Here is a 14,405-nt window from a genome sequence, read left to right as displayed (position 1 = left end):
GTTTGGATATGTAACATTGTAAGCCATGGGGTGGACATTTGTTGTCTTGCATGCTGAATAACCCCCGCATTTTCAACTGGTAATAGCACTGTATTTTTTTTTTTTTTTTTTTTTTAGACTGAGTTTCACTCCTGTGGCCCAGGCTGGAGTGTAGTGGTGCGATCTCGGCTCACTGCAACCTCCACCTTCCAGGTTCAAGCTATTCTCCTGCCTTAGCTTCCCAAGTAGCTGGGATGACAGGTGCCTGCCCCCACACCCAGCTAATTTTTTGTATTTTCAGTGGAAATGAGGTTCTACTCTGTTTGCCAGGCTGGTCTTGATCTCCTGAACTGAGGTAATCCACCCGCCTCGGCCTCCCAAAGTGCTGAGATGATAGGCGTGAACCACCATGCCCAACCTACCTTTTTTTTTTCTTTATTTAAAGATTGTAGAATGTATCCTTCTTCATCTCTGTATTGGCTAGGCTGGGAAGGTATGTGTACATAAGAATGTGCTTCTCAGATATCTGACTGGGGAAATTGTAATTTACCAACAATCCAGCTGCTGAAATCCATCCTGAGCTTTGAAATCCATTGTCCTTTACCCCGAGGTATTACTTCCCATAGGTTGCTTCTAGCCTGTAACTGAGCCCAACGGGGATTTTAGGACAGGACTGTGCCTAGGATAAGTGATAACTCTTCTGATGGATGGCTTTGATTCAAGGACTCCTCATTAACCTTGCCAAACTTTCCTTAGAACTTCACTGTAGCCCGAGACACTTTCACCTTGAACACCTTCCCTCGGTCCTTCACTCAGGGTCAGGCCTGCATCACTGTGTGATGCAGGCTCTCAGTCTTCCATTTCCTCTCACAGGTGTTTTTCATGATAAATTTATTGCATTTTATTCTGTCTTGGTGTTTGATTTCCTGGGAGTCTGAACTAACATGAGGGGAAAGAGAACAGGATACTTCCTACCATTGTACATATTCTGTACCCCATTAGCCACAGGAGTAGGAACATGACCCAGTCTGACCAATCAGCGATCTCCCACATCTTGGCCCAGTGCCTCCTCATAGCCTCTTGGGGTAATTTGGCTCCCAGGCAATTAACTACTTGGTTCACCTTAATGACAGACGTAGCTGACCAAATCTAAGCAAGGCCTCATAATTCTGCCGCTTGAAGCCAACTAGTTACAAACATGGAGTCTATGGCTTCTGCAACTTCCAGACCCTGATAAAACACCACCTCACAAATTGTGGGATTTGGCTTCCTGAGCAGCTGCTGAAGGGGCCAATGAAGCAACCCAGTACAGAGGATTTAGCTATCCACAGAGCAAACAATGAATGGGAGACAGGAAGGAGCAGGCTGTAACTATTCATTCTTCCTTCCTTCCTCTAATGGGCTGTTTCAAGATACAATTTCTCCATACAACCTGTCTAGAGAAACATTCTGTATGGCCAAATGGGTGCACCTGTCAAGAGACTAGCTACAGCTCATTGTGAACTAATGAACATTTCCTTCCATGGCTTCTCTTCTTTTCCTACTTTCTCTTATCCCTAATTCTTACTACCCCAGGGCTGTGCCTCTCACATAAAGTGTTAGTACTTAATCCCTTCTTCAGGCTTTGTTTTCTTGGAAACCTTGCTAAAACAGATCACAGTTTTTGAAGAGATGGACACATCACTCAAACTAAGCTAAGCAAAGCCTTCCTAAAGATTTGAAGTATACATGTAGGAGAGAGAGGATTTTTCTTCTGGAGATCTTGAGCTATGAGGAACTGAGGGTGGCCATTATTCTTGCTTCATGGAAAGAGCCTGTCTGAGAATGAAGGCATCACAGAGGAAGGCAGAACTTGGAGAAAGAGAGGTAGACAGAGCCCCGATACATCCTTTAAACACCTAGATCCAACTTTCCCCGTATGTGTAACCATTTTGTCATTGCTTTGTCATTCTGAAGACCAGTTTTCCCAATCCGTGTCATATAAAACATGTTAACTGATGAGTCCCAGGTTGCCTCCATTCAAAAAATCATCAGGTAACTAGATTCTTAGGCTCAATTCCAAATTTCTGGGAGGAAGAGCTCCTGTTTGAGCTAGCTTTGGCCAACTGTCCACCCCTGGACATTGTGGAGAGGGGGACAGGGTCATACATAAACATGGTTGTATCCACTGTAACTCTATGAAAGAAGGTGTGCTGGAGGGTAGGAGATAGAGTAACACTTCTCAGAAAATTAGGAGTAGAGAATTAGACAGACTAAACAATGTCCACTTCCTGAGAATAAATAAAGGGAAAGAGGGTAAAGAAGTCAGATGACAGAACCTTTATCTAAACCAACACTATCTAACAGAACTTTCTGCAGTGGTAGAAATGCTTTATGTCTGTGCTGTTCAATATGGTAGCCACTAACCGCATGTGTCTGTTAAGCATTTGAAAGATGGTTAGTGCCAGCAAGAAATTGAGGTTTTAATTTTATTTTATTTAAATTTAAATAGCTACATGTAGTATCTTAGTTAGTTTTCTGCTGCTCTAAGAAAATACCAAAGACTGGGCAATTTATAAAGAAAGGAACCTTACTTGGCTCATGTGCTGGAGGCTGGAAAGTCCAAGAGCATGGCACCAGCATTTGCTCAACATTTGGTGGGGGCCTTCTTGCCACACCATATAACATGGCAGAAGAGATCACATGGTGAGGAAGTATGCATGTGGGACAGAGAGAGGGAGGGGGGGCAAAATGTATCCTTTTATCAGGAGTCTACTGCCTTCATAACTAACCCATTCCCATGCATTAAGCCATTCATGAGGGCAGAGATCTTGTGACCTCATCACCTCTTAAGTGTTCTACCTCTCGACATTGTTAAAATAGCAATTAAATTTCAACTTGAGATTTGGAGGGGACATTCAAACCATAGCATGCAGCTAATGAGTGCATATTAGACAGTATAGGTCTAGACTATTGGTCCATTTTGGGAAGCAGCATGGAATATTGTCTGTAGCATGTGCTTTGAAGTTCGCCTCAACTGAGTTTGAGTCCCCATTCCATTTACTTAACCTCTCTGAGCTGGAGAGGTGAAAGATACAAAGAAAGTTGTATATAATACCACAAAGAGGGAAAGAGACAAAAGATCTGCAAAAGGTTGGCTGGGTGCAGTGGCTCACACCTGTAATCCCAGCACTTTGGGAGGCTGAGGCAGGCAGATCACAAGGTCAGGAGTTCGAGACCAGCCTGGCCTACGTAGTGAAACCCTATCTCTACTAAAAATATAAAACTTAATAGGGTGGGCACCTGTAGTGCCAGCTACTCAGGAGGCCGAGGCAGGAGAATCGCTTGAACTCAAGAGGGAGAGGTTGCAGCAAACCGAGATTACACCGCTGCGCTCCAGCCTGGGTGACAAGAGCAAGACTTCGTCTCAAAAAAAAAAAAAAAAAAAAAAAGAGATCTGCAAAGGGTCAAAGAATCAGTTGGATTCGGCAATTGGGGGACTATGAGTGAATTAAGACAGAGAAGTGTTGAAACTATGATGATTTAAAATCCAGGCCAGCGCTTCGTCTACCTTTTGTACATCAGCTAAATTCCTTCCCTCTGAAGGGGGGTCCCAGGCAGGAAGAGATTGGGAATGCAAAAGTTACCTTATCTCTTAATCCTGGGGATCACATGGAGAGTGAGAACTCAAAGTGTGTCCTGAAGATAGGGTTCCAAGGACAAGCCAAAAAAAATCGGAATCAGAACCATGGTCAGTAATGCGGTGTGAAGCCAAAGATGGGACTGGCTAGATCAAGGAAGCCACAAGGGAAGAACACCTCAAATACATACCCTCATTACATAACACTTACACTGTGGCTAGATTGTGAGTCCTTCAAAGTTCAGGGCCAAGTGTGTCATGGTAATAGCACCTAGTAAGTGCCTGGTACCATAGTAGGTACTTAATTAACAATGGGTACCTAAACAACAACATTGAATGAATGAATGCAAGTAAGCCAGTTCACTCTCTACTGCATGGTAGGTATTCCATAATACAATGTTCATTAAGTTATTAGAGGGAGGCCAGACATGGTGGCTCATGCCTGTAATCCCAGCACTTTGAGAGGCCGAGGTGTGCAGATGAAACCCCGTCTCTACTAAAAATGCAAAAATTAGCTGGGTGGTGTGGTGAGCATCTGTAATTCCAGCTACTTGGGAGGCTGAGGCAGGAGAATCACTAGAACCTGGGAGATGGAGGTTGCAGTGTGCCAAGACTCCATCTCAAAAAAATAAATAAAATAAAATAAAAGGTTATTAGAGGGAGAAAACCTTGTAATGAGAAGATACCAGGGAATCTTTCTTGACCTGGAAACTCTTGTTTGTCAGGTCCTTACCTGGCACAGAGGAATTCTTCAATAAGTGATCACTATGGTAATATTATTAGATGGGAGTAAGGTTTTGTGTAAGGCTTGGGGAAGGCCTTGATAATAATGAGAACTAAAGGCCGGGCACGGTGGCTCACGCCTGTACTCCCAGCACTTTGGGAGGCCGAGGCGGGCGGGATCCTGAGATCAGGAGATCAAGACCATCTGGGCCAACATGATGAAACCCCATCTCTACTAAAAATACAAAAAATTAGCTGGGCATGGCGGTGCATGCCTGTAGTCCCAGCTACTTGGGAGGCTGAGGCAGGAGAATTGCTTGAACCCAGGAGGCAGAGATTGCAGTGAGCTGAGATCGTGCCACTGCACTACAGCCTGGGCAACAGTGCAAGACTCTGTCTCAAAAAAAAAAAAAAAAGGGGGGGGAGCTAAAATATGTTGATCTCATTTAATCCTTAAACCAACTCAATGAGACAGGTTTTATTAGATTAATTTTACAGAAGAGAATTTTTTTACAGATGAGAAAATTTAAAAAGACATGTAATAATTTTACAGTTGAGAAAATTTAAAGAAGACATGTAATCTCTCCAAAGTCACCCAGCTCAGAAATGGCAGAACTGGTGTTGAATCTAAACTTACCCAACTCCAGAGTTCAGGCTCCAACAGAGATTTGGGAACCGGGGAGCAGAAGGAGGCTCAAGAGATGCGCTTAAAGAAAGCATTTCTGGGGTCAAAATCCACTTCTGATTTTTATTCAATCACACCAGTCTCGATGCCTTCTTTTCTTTTTTCCACATCCACTACTTGCCTTCTTGCCGAGCTTCTCATGCCTTCTACTGAGTTCACCTCTGCACGCCAGTTCTGCTTCCTGTCCCATTGAGCCATATCTACTCTGGTTTGACTCAAGGAAGCAGGAGTTGAAATAGAGCCAAAGGAGGAAGTTTTATTTGTTTGTTTGGTTTTGGTTTTAAGATACAGATTTTAGAGCAAGTGAGTAAATGAAGTATTCCAGTAGACAGAAGAAATTGACAATGCAAATGAGAGAGTATATGCACAGGTTAAGTTCTTGGGATCCTAAGCACAGATCAGGGGAGAGGTTGGCCTTTGATAGGAGCTGGGACACTGTGACTTTCCCTCAGGGTAAAGGAAGACAGAGAATATGAGTAAAGAAGCAGAAAAGTTAGTAAAGGTTAGGATGCTTACAATCAAGAGTTACATTTTGCAACAATTGATAATAGCATGGTTAAGGACAATGTGTTTCAAATATGATTGCAGGTCATGAATCATTAATATATAATGAAATTATTTAGAAGTTTGTAACTAGCTTTTTTTAAATTTTTATCTTTTATTTTAAAAATTGAAGGAGTTGAAAATTTGAATTAATTGTACATAGCAAGGATACTATGAAAATTACTCTGAAACTTTTTGTTTCAATTGTATACATGTGTACTGGCTACAGTGTAAAATCTGTTTGTCCACCACCAGGTGGCTCAACCCTTAATCCCAGCACTTTGGGAGGCCAAGGTGGGCATATCACTTGAGGTCAGGAGTTCAAGACCAGCCTGGCCAACATGGTGAAATGCCATCTCTACTAAAAATGCAAAAATCAGCCAGGCATGGTGGCGGCCACCTGTAATTCCAGCTACTTGAGAGTCTGAGGCACAAGAATCACTTTAACCCAGGAGGCGGAGATTACAGTAAGCTAAGATCACACCACTGCACTCCAGCCTGGGCAACAGAATGAGACTGTCTCAAAAAAAAAAATCTATTTCTTTTTGAGGGTACAGTAAAAAATATCTTTTAAGGCCAGGTGCAGTAGCTCACGCCTGTAACCTCAGCACTTTGGGAGGCCAAGGTGAGCAGATCACCTGAAGTCAGTAGTTCGAGACCAACTTGAGCAACATGGTAAAACCCCATCTCTACTAAAAATAAAAAATTAGCCAGGTGTGGTGGTGCACGCCTGTAGTCTCAGCTAGTCAGGAGGCTGAGGCAGAAGAATTGCTTGAACCCAGGAGGCAGAGGCTGCAGTGAGCCGAGATGGCACCACTGCATTCCAGCCTGGGTGACAGAGTGAGACTCTGTCTCAAAAAAAAAAACATGAGCTGTCTAAGATACGACAATGGGAAAGATGACTGATCCATAGAACTTTCTTTCTCTTCCAGAGTTTTCCATGATGCTTGTAAATTGGTCTTGCTTGGTTTTGCTTTGTTGTTGTTGTTCTTGTTGTTTGTTTTTTGTTGTTTTTTTTTTCTTTTTCTTTTTTCTTTCTCTCTCTCTCTTTTTTTTTTTTTGTCCTCCTCCTCCTGTTGTTTATTTTATTTTTTAATGAGACAGGGTCTCACTATGTTGCCCAGGCTAGTCTCAAACTCCTGGGCTCAACTGATCCTCTATCCTCAGCCTTCCAAAGTGCTGGGATTACAGGCATGAGCCACTGCTCCAGACCCTAGTTTTGCTTTGTGATAGATAATAGATAACCAGAGGAATGTGCACCTGATCAACTATGCTGGAGCTCTAAGCAGTGGCTACAGCATGTAAGTTACGTATGTGCCAAAAAAAAAAACAATCTTCTATAGTCATCCAGACTACTTTCTTCTTGGGTTTCATTCCCCTTATTGTACCAATAGGATTGCCAACAGTTCCCAGGGCCTGCATGTTTCCTCATTTGTGATTAGTAAGGAAGAGGGAGTCCATGTGCCAGCCTTCCCAGCAAAAATCCTGAGATTCATTCTGATTTGGACTGGCTGCATTCATATGACCACTTTGACTCATCATTCTGGCCAGTGGATTGAGTGCCCTGATTTGGCTCAGCCCTGTTCTACCCAAAGGAGTTAGCTTCCTGGAAATATATGGATTCTGGAAAGGAAACCAGGGCCTATTATTAAATAGAAAGGGAAAAATGGAGAAATAAAGCAAATGACTAGTGCAAATACTATTGAATGTTTCAACCAATGTCCAATACATATGGCCTTTAAGATACCGACATTAACTGAACAGTTCAGTAGTATTTGCACTAGTCATTTGCCTGTTTGCTTTGAGCTCCTCTCTATCCTTCCCATGCTAGACCCTGAAAACTACATTTCCCAGACTCCTCTTGCAGCTGGCTTCCTGTCATATTTGGTCAATGGGAAGTACAGGTGGGAAATTGTAAGCCTAGAGAGGGGATGGTGGGAAGAGAGGTGAAGCCATTGTTCTCCTGCTTCTGCTGGAGACCTTGGCAGCGGCTTGTCGTCATGGGTTTGGAGACCTTCAGCATTTCCAGCAGTGGTGGTAATGGCTTCCTTCCCAGGCTCCAGCAGTGTCTGTGGTATGGAGGGGCAGAAGTGGGTAGCTGCAGGCCCCAGTGACCTCTTGCGATTCTGTTAGCAGCATCATTGCAAAAACAGTGCTCCAGTACACTTTCCCTTTTGATCCTCCAGACCTTGGGGTGGTAGAACTTGTTGCATCTATTAATATCTAATCTACCCCTCTTTACCCATTTTGCTCTTTCAAGGCTTTCTAACATATTTCTAACCAGTTCTCTGAAACCAATTCCCTCTGTTTGAAATTCCAGTCATTTCTGTTTTCTTGTCTTCACCCGAACTGACATAGCATTGCCCTGGCCATCAGATGGGCTAACTGCAATTACTAACTTCCCAGCTGTGCATCTGCAGTTGTTGTGCTGTGTGATACCATAAGAGCTGCCCACTAAGCTTTCAGCAGGGCCACTGGGCAAGGGGTGAGCACTGACTCTGGAGCAAGCACAGGGAAAGCTGCTACTTTGTATTTTTAGTAGAGACAGGGTTTCTTCATGTTGGCCAGGCTGGTCTCGAGCTCCTGACCTCAGGTCATCTACCTGCCTCTGCTTCCCAGAGTGCTGTGATTACAAGCGTGAGCCACAGTGCCCAGACAATATAACACCTTTTAACTGGGCTGTGAGTGACATGACTTGCTAAGACTGCGTGCTAAGAATGAGCTGCCACCAGCACAGGGTTGTCCACTTCCAGCCACCTTCCCAGATATTCCTCCCTCCCTGATAGAGCTCAGCCCCACCTCAGCCTGAGCGCCCACAGAGCTTTTATCACAGCTCTTAACTCCCTTCTGCTTTCTGTCCTGCCCCAGCTGTTAGAACTGTGTTATGGAGAGCTTACTGCTTGCCTCCCAAGATAACTTGACTCCGTGTTATAGCTGAGAGGGATGGGCTCTGGAATGACCAGGTAGGAACGCAGTGATGAGCAGTTGGCAAAAAGGCCCAAAACAGAGGAGCCAGGGAAGGATGTCCTTGCTGCAGAGTAGAGTTTAGGGAGGGAGGAGAGGCAGAGACTATTACCTCTGCTTTCTTTTCTTTTTTTTTATTTTGAGATGAAGTCTTGCTCTGTCACTCAAGATGGAGTGCAGTGGCACAATCTCAGCTCACTGCAACCTCCACCTACTAGGTTCAAGCGATTTTCCTGCTTCAGCCTCCCAAGTAGCTAGGATTACTAGTAGCATGCGCCCCCACACTCAGCTAATTTTTGTATTTTTAGTAGAGACAGGGTTTCACCATGTTGGCCAGGACAGTCTTAAACTCCTGACCTCAAGTGATCTACCTGCCTTGGCCTCCCAAAGTGCTGGGATTACAGGCATGAGCCACTGCATCTGGCCCTGCTTCCTTGTTTTAGAGATACTGAGAGAGAGATAGACTGATGATTCTCAATCTTTTCTGTCTTCCACCAAGAGTTCTGTAAGAAAAACAAGAAAACAGTGTTTTTCAACAATTTATTCTTACCACTACCCAAGGAACTGTAATGAAACCCTTACATCCAACCTAGCTTGCTTCTGTGACCTCCTGGTGCTTTCTGAGCCACTTGGGACAGCTGAGTCTCTGTAGGGGGTACACGGTTAAGATTATGAATGATCCCTCCAGGCCCCAAAGGGGCATGCATGTCAAGCACATGACTTTTCTTCAAGGTCCCTTGCCATGGCTAGCAATGTTTTGCAAAATAGGGTTAGGCAGGTCCTGAGAAAATGACTGTAAACATTTAAGTGTGATCCTTGATTGTAAAACCTTATAGATCCTACTCAGCCATCAGCCTGCTCTGTGACCCTGGGCAAGTCACTTAATCAAGTTCAATCTCAATATTTCCACCTGTTTTAGACTGGTATAGTGGCTCACACCTATAATCTCAGCACTCTGGGAGGCTGAGGCAGTCAGATCACGTGAAGTTAGGAGTCTGAGACCAGCTTGGCCAACACGGTAAAACCTTATCTCTACTAAAAAGAATTTAAAAAAAATTAACTGGGCATGGTGGCGCACACCTGTGATCCCAGCTACTCAGGTGGCTGAGGCAGGAGAATAATTTGAACCCGGGAGGTGGAGGTTGCAGTTAGCTGAGGTTGCAGTGAGCTGAGATTGCGCCGCTGCACTCCAGCCTGGGCGACAGAGTGAGAAGACTCCATCTCAAAAAATAATTTTTTTACATTATTTTAAAATAATTTGTTTTAAGAGGGTAGAGGGAGTGGGAGAAGTGATAGGTATTGTCCTCTGCCTCTCCTTCTTTCCATCCTGCCTGAGGTTTTGTATCAAATAAGATGATAAGCGTGAAAATGCTCTGAAAAGTGCAAAACACCATACAAAAGCAAGAGAGTATTATTATCCACATAGTTGTTAGCTTCGGAAGATAAGGAGGCAGGGCCCAGGCTCAGAGCCAAACAGCTGGAAGGCAGGAAATCTTAATACCAAAGAAGGAAACTTATTTTGTTCAAATTCTTCCTGGAGTGGCACTTTTGTTTTTGAGCAGACTTGGCACTGAAATCCTCTGAAATGCTGAAGTGGGTCCAGAAAAGTATTAAGGGGGCAGGTAGGGCATTCAGCAGCCAAAAGACACTGGAGAAACATCAGCCCTGGTTCCTCAGTTCCTTTGTGATCCAACAAAAGATGCAATCGAAGGAGGAGTCGAATTGCATCAGCGGTTCTCAAGTTCATAGCCAGGTGTGTGCTGAATCCTCTAACAGACTCTTTAACCAGCCACCATGCTATTTTGGGAGCCAGGATGTCAGTGGCACTCTGTAACTAACACTAAACTCAGGTGCCAACAACCTAAAAACCATTCCCTCTACACAGTGTTCAGAAAGAACACTGATCTGGAGAGGACCTTAGAGATAATCTAGTCAGACCAAGGCTCAGATAGGGCAGGGACTTGACAGAATAGCACAGTAGAGTCAGGCTCATTGTGCTGCAGAAGCCTACCTAATTTAGCTCAAGTCCAAAGGAGTCTCTTGTATTGAAAGGCAGGAGGAAGGACACAGGACTAGGACTCACTATCTCCTCGATCCTCCTCATCACTGGACAGGATTGCTCCTTTCCCCTCTACCTGCAGTCAGGCTTCTGTCTTCTCTTAGTCTCTGCTCCTTTTTTAGAGATAGAGTTTCACTCTTGTTGCCCAGGCTGGAGTGCAATGGCGTGATCTCGGCTCACTGTAACCTCTGCCTCCTGGGTTCAAGCAATTCTCCTGCTTCAGACTCCTGAGTAGCTGGGATTACAGGCACCTGCTACCACACCCAGTTAATTTTGTATTTTTAGTAGAGACAGGGTTTCTTCAAGTTGATCAGGCTGGTCTCAAACTCTCGAACTCAGTTGCTCTGCCTGCCTTGGCCTTCTAAAGTGCTGGGATTACAGGTGTGAGACACCGTATCTGGCCAGGTCTCTGCTCCTTCTTATTAGGGCCTGCACATGGCTTTCTTGGCTAAGACCTACTTGTCTCTGACTTGTGTGTGTATGTGTGTGTGTGTGTGTGTGTGTGTGTGTGTGTGTGTGTGTGTGTGACAGGGTCTTGCTCTGTCACCCAGGCTGCAGTACAGTGCCAAAATCATAGCTCACTGCAGCCTCCACATCCCGGGCTCAAACAATCTTCCTGCCTTGGGCTCCCAAGTAGCCGGGACTACAGGCTTGCGTCACTATGCCTGGATAATGTTTTGTACATACAGGGCTTTGCCATGTTGCCCAGGCTGGTCTTGAATTCCTGGACTCAAGCAATCCACTTGCCTTAGCCTCCCGAAGGGTTGGGATTACAGGCATAAGCCACAACACCCAGCTATCTCTGACTTCTTTACTTCAACTTCCTTTGTCACCTGATAATTTCTTTCCCTTTTCTTTTTTCCCTTTTTTCCCCTGAGACAGGGTCTTACTCTATCACCCAGGCTGGAGTGCAGTGATGTGATCTCAGATCACTGCAATTTCTGCTTCCCAAGCTCAAGTGATCCTCTCACCTTGGCCTCCAAAGCAGCTGAGAATACAGGCATGTACCACCATGCTTGGCTACTTAAATTTTTTTTTTTTTAACTGAAGTTGGGATGAAGAGATAAAAAAAGAAAAAAAAAATTTTATAGATATGAAGTCTCACTATGTTGCCCAGGCTGGTCTTGAGCTCCTGGGCTTAACTGATCCTCCCACCTTGACCTCCGAAAGTTCTGGGATTTCTGGTGTAAGCCACTGTGCCTAGACAACAATGTCTTTCTGTTTCTTGGCTCAAGAAAGCCTCAGATTGGCCCATCTTAGATTGTTGTGCTAGGCTGTCTTAGCTCATTTTGTACTGCTATAACAGAATATCTGAGACTAAGTAATTTGTAAAGTATAGATATATATTTCTTACAATTCTAAAGCCTGGTAAGTCTAAGGTTGATGGGTCAACAGCTGGCAAGGGCCTTCTTGCTGTGTGTTTCATGGCAGCAGGTGAAGGGCAAGAGAGCTAAATAGCATGAGGAGGGACAGAGAGGGGGTAGAGAGAAAAAGAGAGAGAAGAAAAAATGGGGTTGAATGCATCCTTTTATCAGGAACCCACTCCCTCAATAACGTCATTAATTTATTCATGACTGCAGAGCCGCCATAAGCTAATCACGTCCTGGGACCCTCCTCTCAACACTGTTGCATTGGGGATTAAGTTTCCAGCACATGAGCCTTGGGGAACACATTCACACCGTAGTATACAATGTTGGTCAGAAGTCAGCAACGAATATATGAACTGGTAATCGTTGACTATGGTGCTGGCCCTAGCTGCTCAACTCTAGAAGCTGCAGGGGTCAAGTGGTTTAAAGAATGGCCCCAGCAGGGTTTGTGGTCTGGGCAGCTTTCCCTTAAAGTGAATGTGAGTGAGGCAGAAACTGTACCATCACTAGGACCATGTGACTGGAGCTCAGGATTCCAGATTTCCTGCCCAGAACATTTCCCATGAAATTATCATTTCTTTATTTATTTACCAGACATGTCGTAATGCTGGTTAAATGTCACTTATCGCCTTCCTCTTCTTCTTCCTTCTTGCTCCCAGAAACTTATGATATAATGAAGATAAAGGCAGGAAAATAATTAGAATACATGAGCACTTCAGAAGTATAAACAATAACCACTTACTGTAAGTGGTAGCTATTGTTATTGTTTATGCATCTTCTAAAGTGCTTATGTGTTCTAATTATTTTCCAGTCTTTATTATATCGTGTTTCTGATTGGTGTATGTATCAATCACTACTGTTCACTTCACATACATTTTCTCATTTAATTGTTACAACTCCCCTGTGATGCCAGCACCACCTTGCAGGCATGTGGAAGGAAACAGGCTCAGAGAGTGGTTCACAGATGATAAACAGCACAGCAGGGCTCTGATGCTAAAGCCTGCTCTGTTAACCACCGTGCAGTCTTCACCATTCTGTTACAGCACAGGGCACCATCCTGGCCTAGGGAGAAGGCCAGGGACGACTGGAGAAAGCAGTAGACTTCCAGGCAGAGGCGACATTTTTGCTCAGCAGGAGCAAACTTTCCTCAGTCAAGTGTTGGCAAGGCTCACCGTAAACAGAGGAAGCCACATGTGGGAATAGCAAGATGGCAGCAGAGTACGGGGAAAAGCTAGAGTTGGGGTGTGAGTGGGAAGAGGGCCAGGAGCACATTGCGTGACCCATAAGTGACTGTCTCCCTACTTCTGTTTCCTCTGTGCCTTTTCTCTGACCCTATTCCCAGCCCTGGCAGAGAAGCAGAAGATGAGGCCAGAGGGAACATTGAGAAGAAGGATCTCAGAGAAGAAGGAAAATTCAACAGAACCTAGGAAATGCAACTGCGATTGCCTGGGCCTTTGTTCCTGGAATGGACCCTGAGGGTGCAATGGTAAAGTCTAAAGTGAAAAATCCAAGAGGAGGGAGCTTTCTTTTACCCGACTTTCAGGTTTGTTTGTGGTTTTTGAGATGGAGTTTTGCTCTGTCACTAGGTGCAGTGGCATGATCTTGGCTTACTGCAACCTCCACCTCCCAGGTTCAAGCAATTCTCTTGCCTCAGCCTCCCGAGTAGCTGGGATTACAGGTATGCGCCACCATGCCCAGCCAATTTTTGTATTTTTAGTAGAGATGGGGTTTCACCATGTTGGCCAGGATGGTCTCGATCTCTTGACCTGTGATCCGCCTGCCTCGGACTCCCAAAGTGCTAGGATTGCAGGCGTGAGCCACTGTACCCAGCCTGAGGTTTTATCTTAGTTCTTAGTTGTTACATCCTTTAAGAAACATTCCTTGGTCTACCAAACCTGAGACCCTGAGATGGTTTTTTTGTTTTGTTCTGTTTTGTTTTGTTGAGATGAAGTCTTGCTCTGTCACCAGGCTGGAGTGCAGTGGTGTGATCTTGGCTCACTGCAACCTCTGCCTCCCAGTTTCAAGTGGTTCTCCTGCCTCATCCCCCTGAGTAGCTGGGATTACAGGCAACTGCCACCACACCTGGCTATTTTTTGTATCTTTAATAGAGACAGAATTTCACAATGTTGGTCAGGTTGGTCATGAACTCCTGACCTCAAGCAATCCATCTGCCTTGTCCTTCCAAAGTGCTGGGATTACAGACATAATCACTGCCTGTAAATCCACCGTGCCTGGGCTTTTCTTTTGTTTCAGAGATGGGGCCTTACCCCATCACCTAGGCTGGAGTGCAGTGACACAATCAGATCACTGCAGCCTTGAACTCCTGGAATCAAGCAATCCTCTGCCTCAGCCTCCTGAGTAGCTGAAATTACCTATGTGCACCACCACACTGGTTTTGGGGATAGGTCTTGTTTACCCTACCACCCCCAATATAGCATGTGGCTCAGAGTAGCTGCTCAGTAAAAG

This window comes from Saimiri boliviensis, chromosome 11, assembly GCF_048565385.1.
Source record: "Saimiri boliviensis isolate mSaiBol1 chromosome 11, mSaiBol1.pri, whole genome shotgun sequence".
Classification (NCBI taxonomy): Eukaryota; Metazoa; Chordata; class Mammalia; order Primates; family Cebidae; genus Saimiri; species Saimiri boliviensis.
This window is presented reverse-complemented; position numbering follows the sequence as displayed.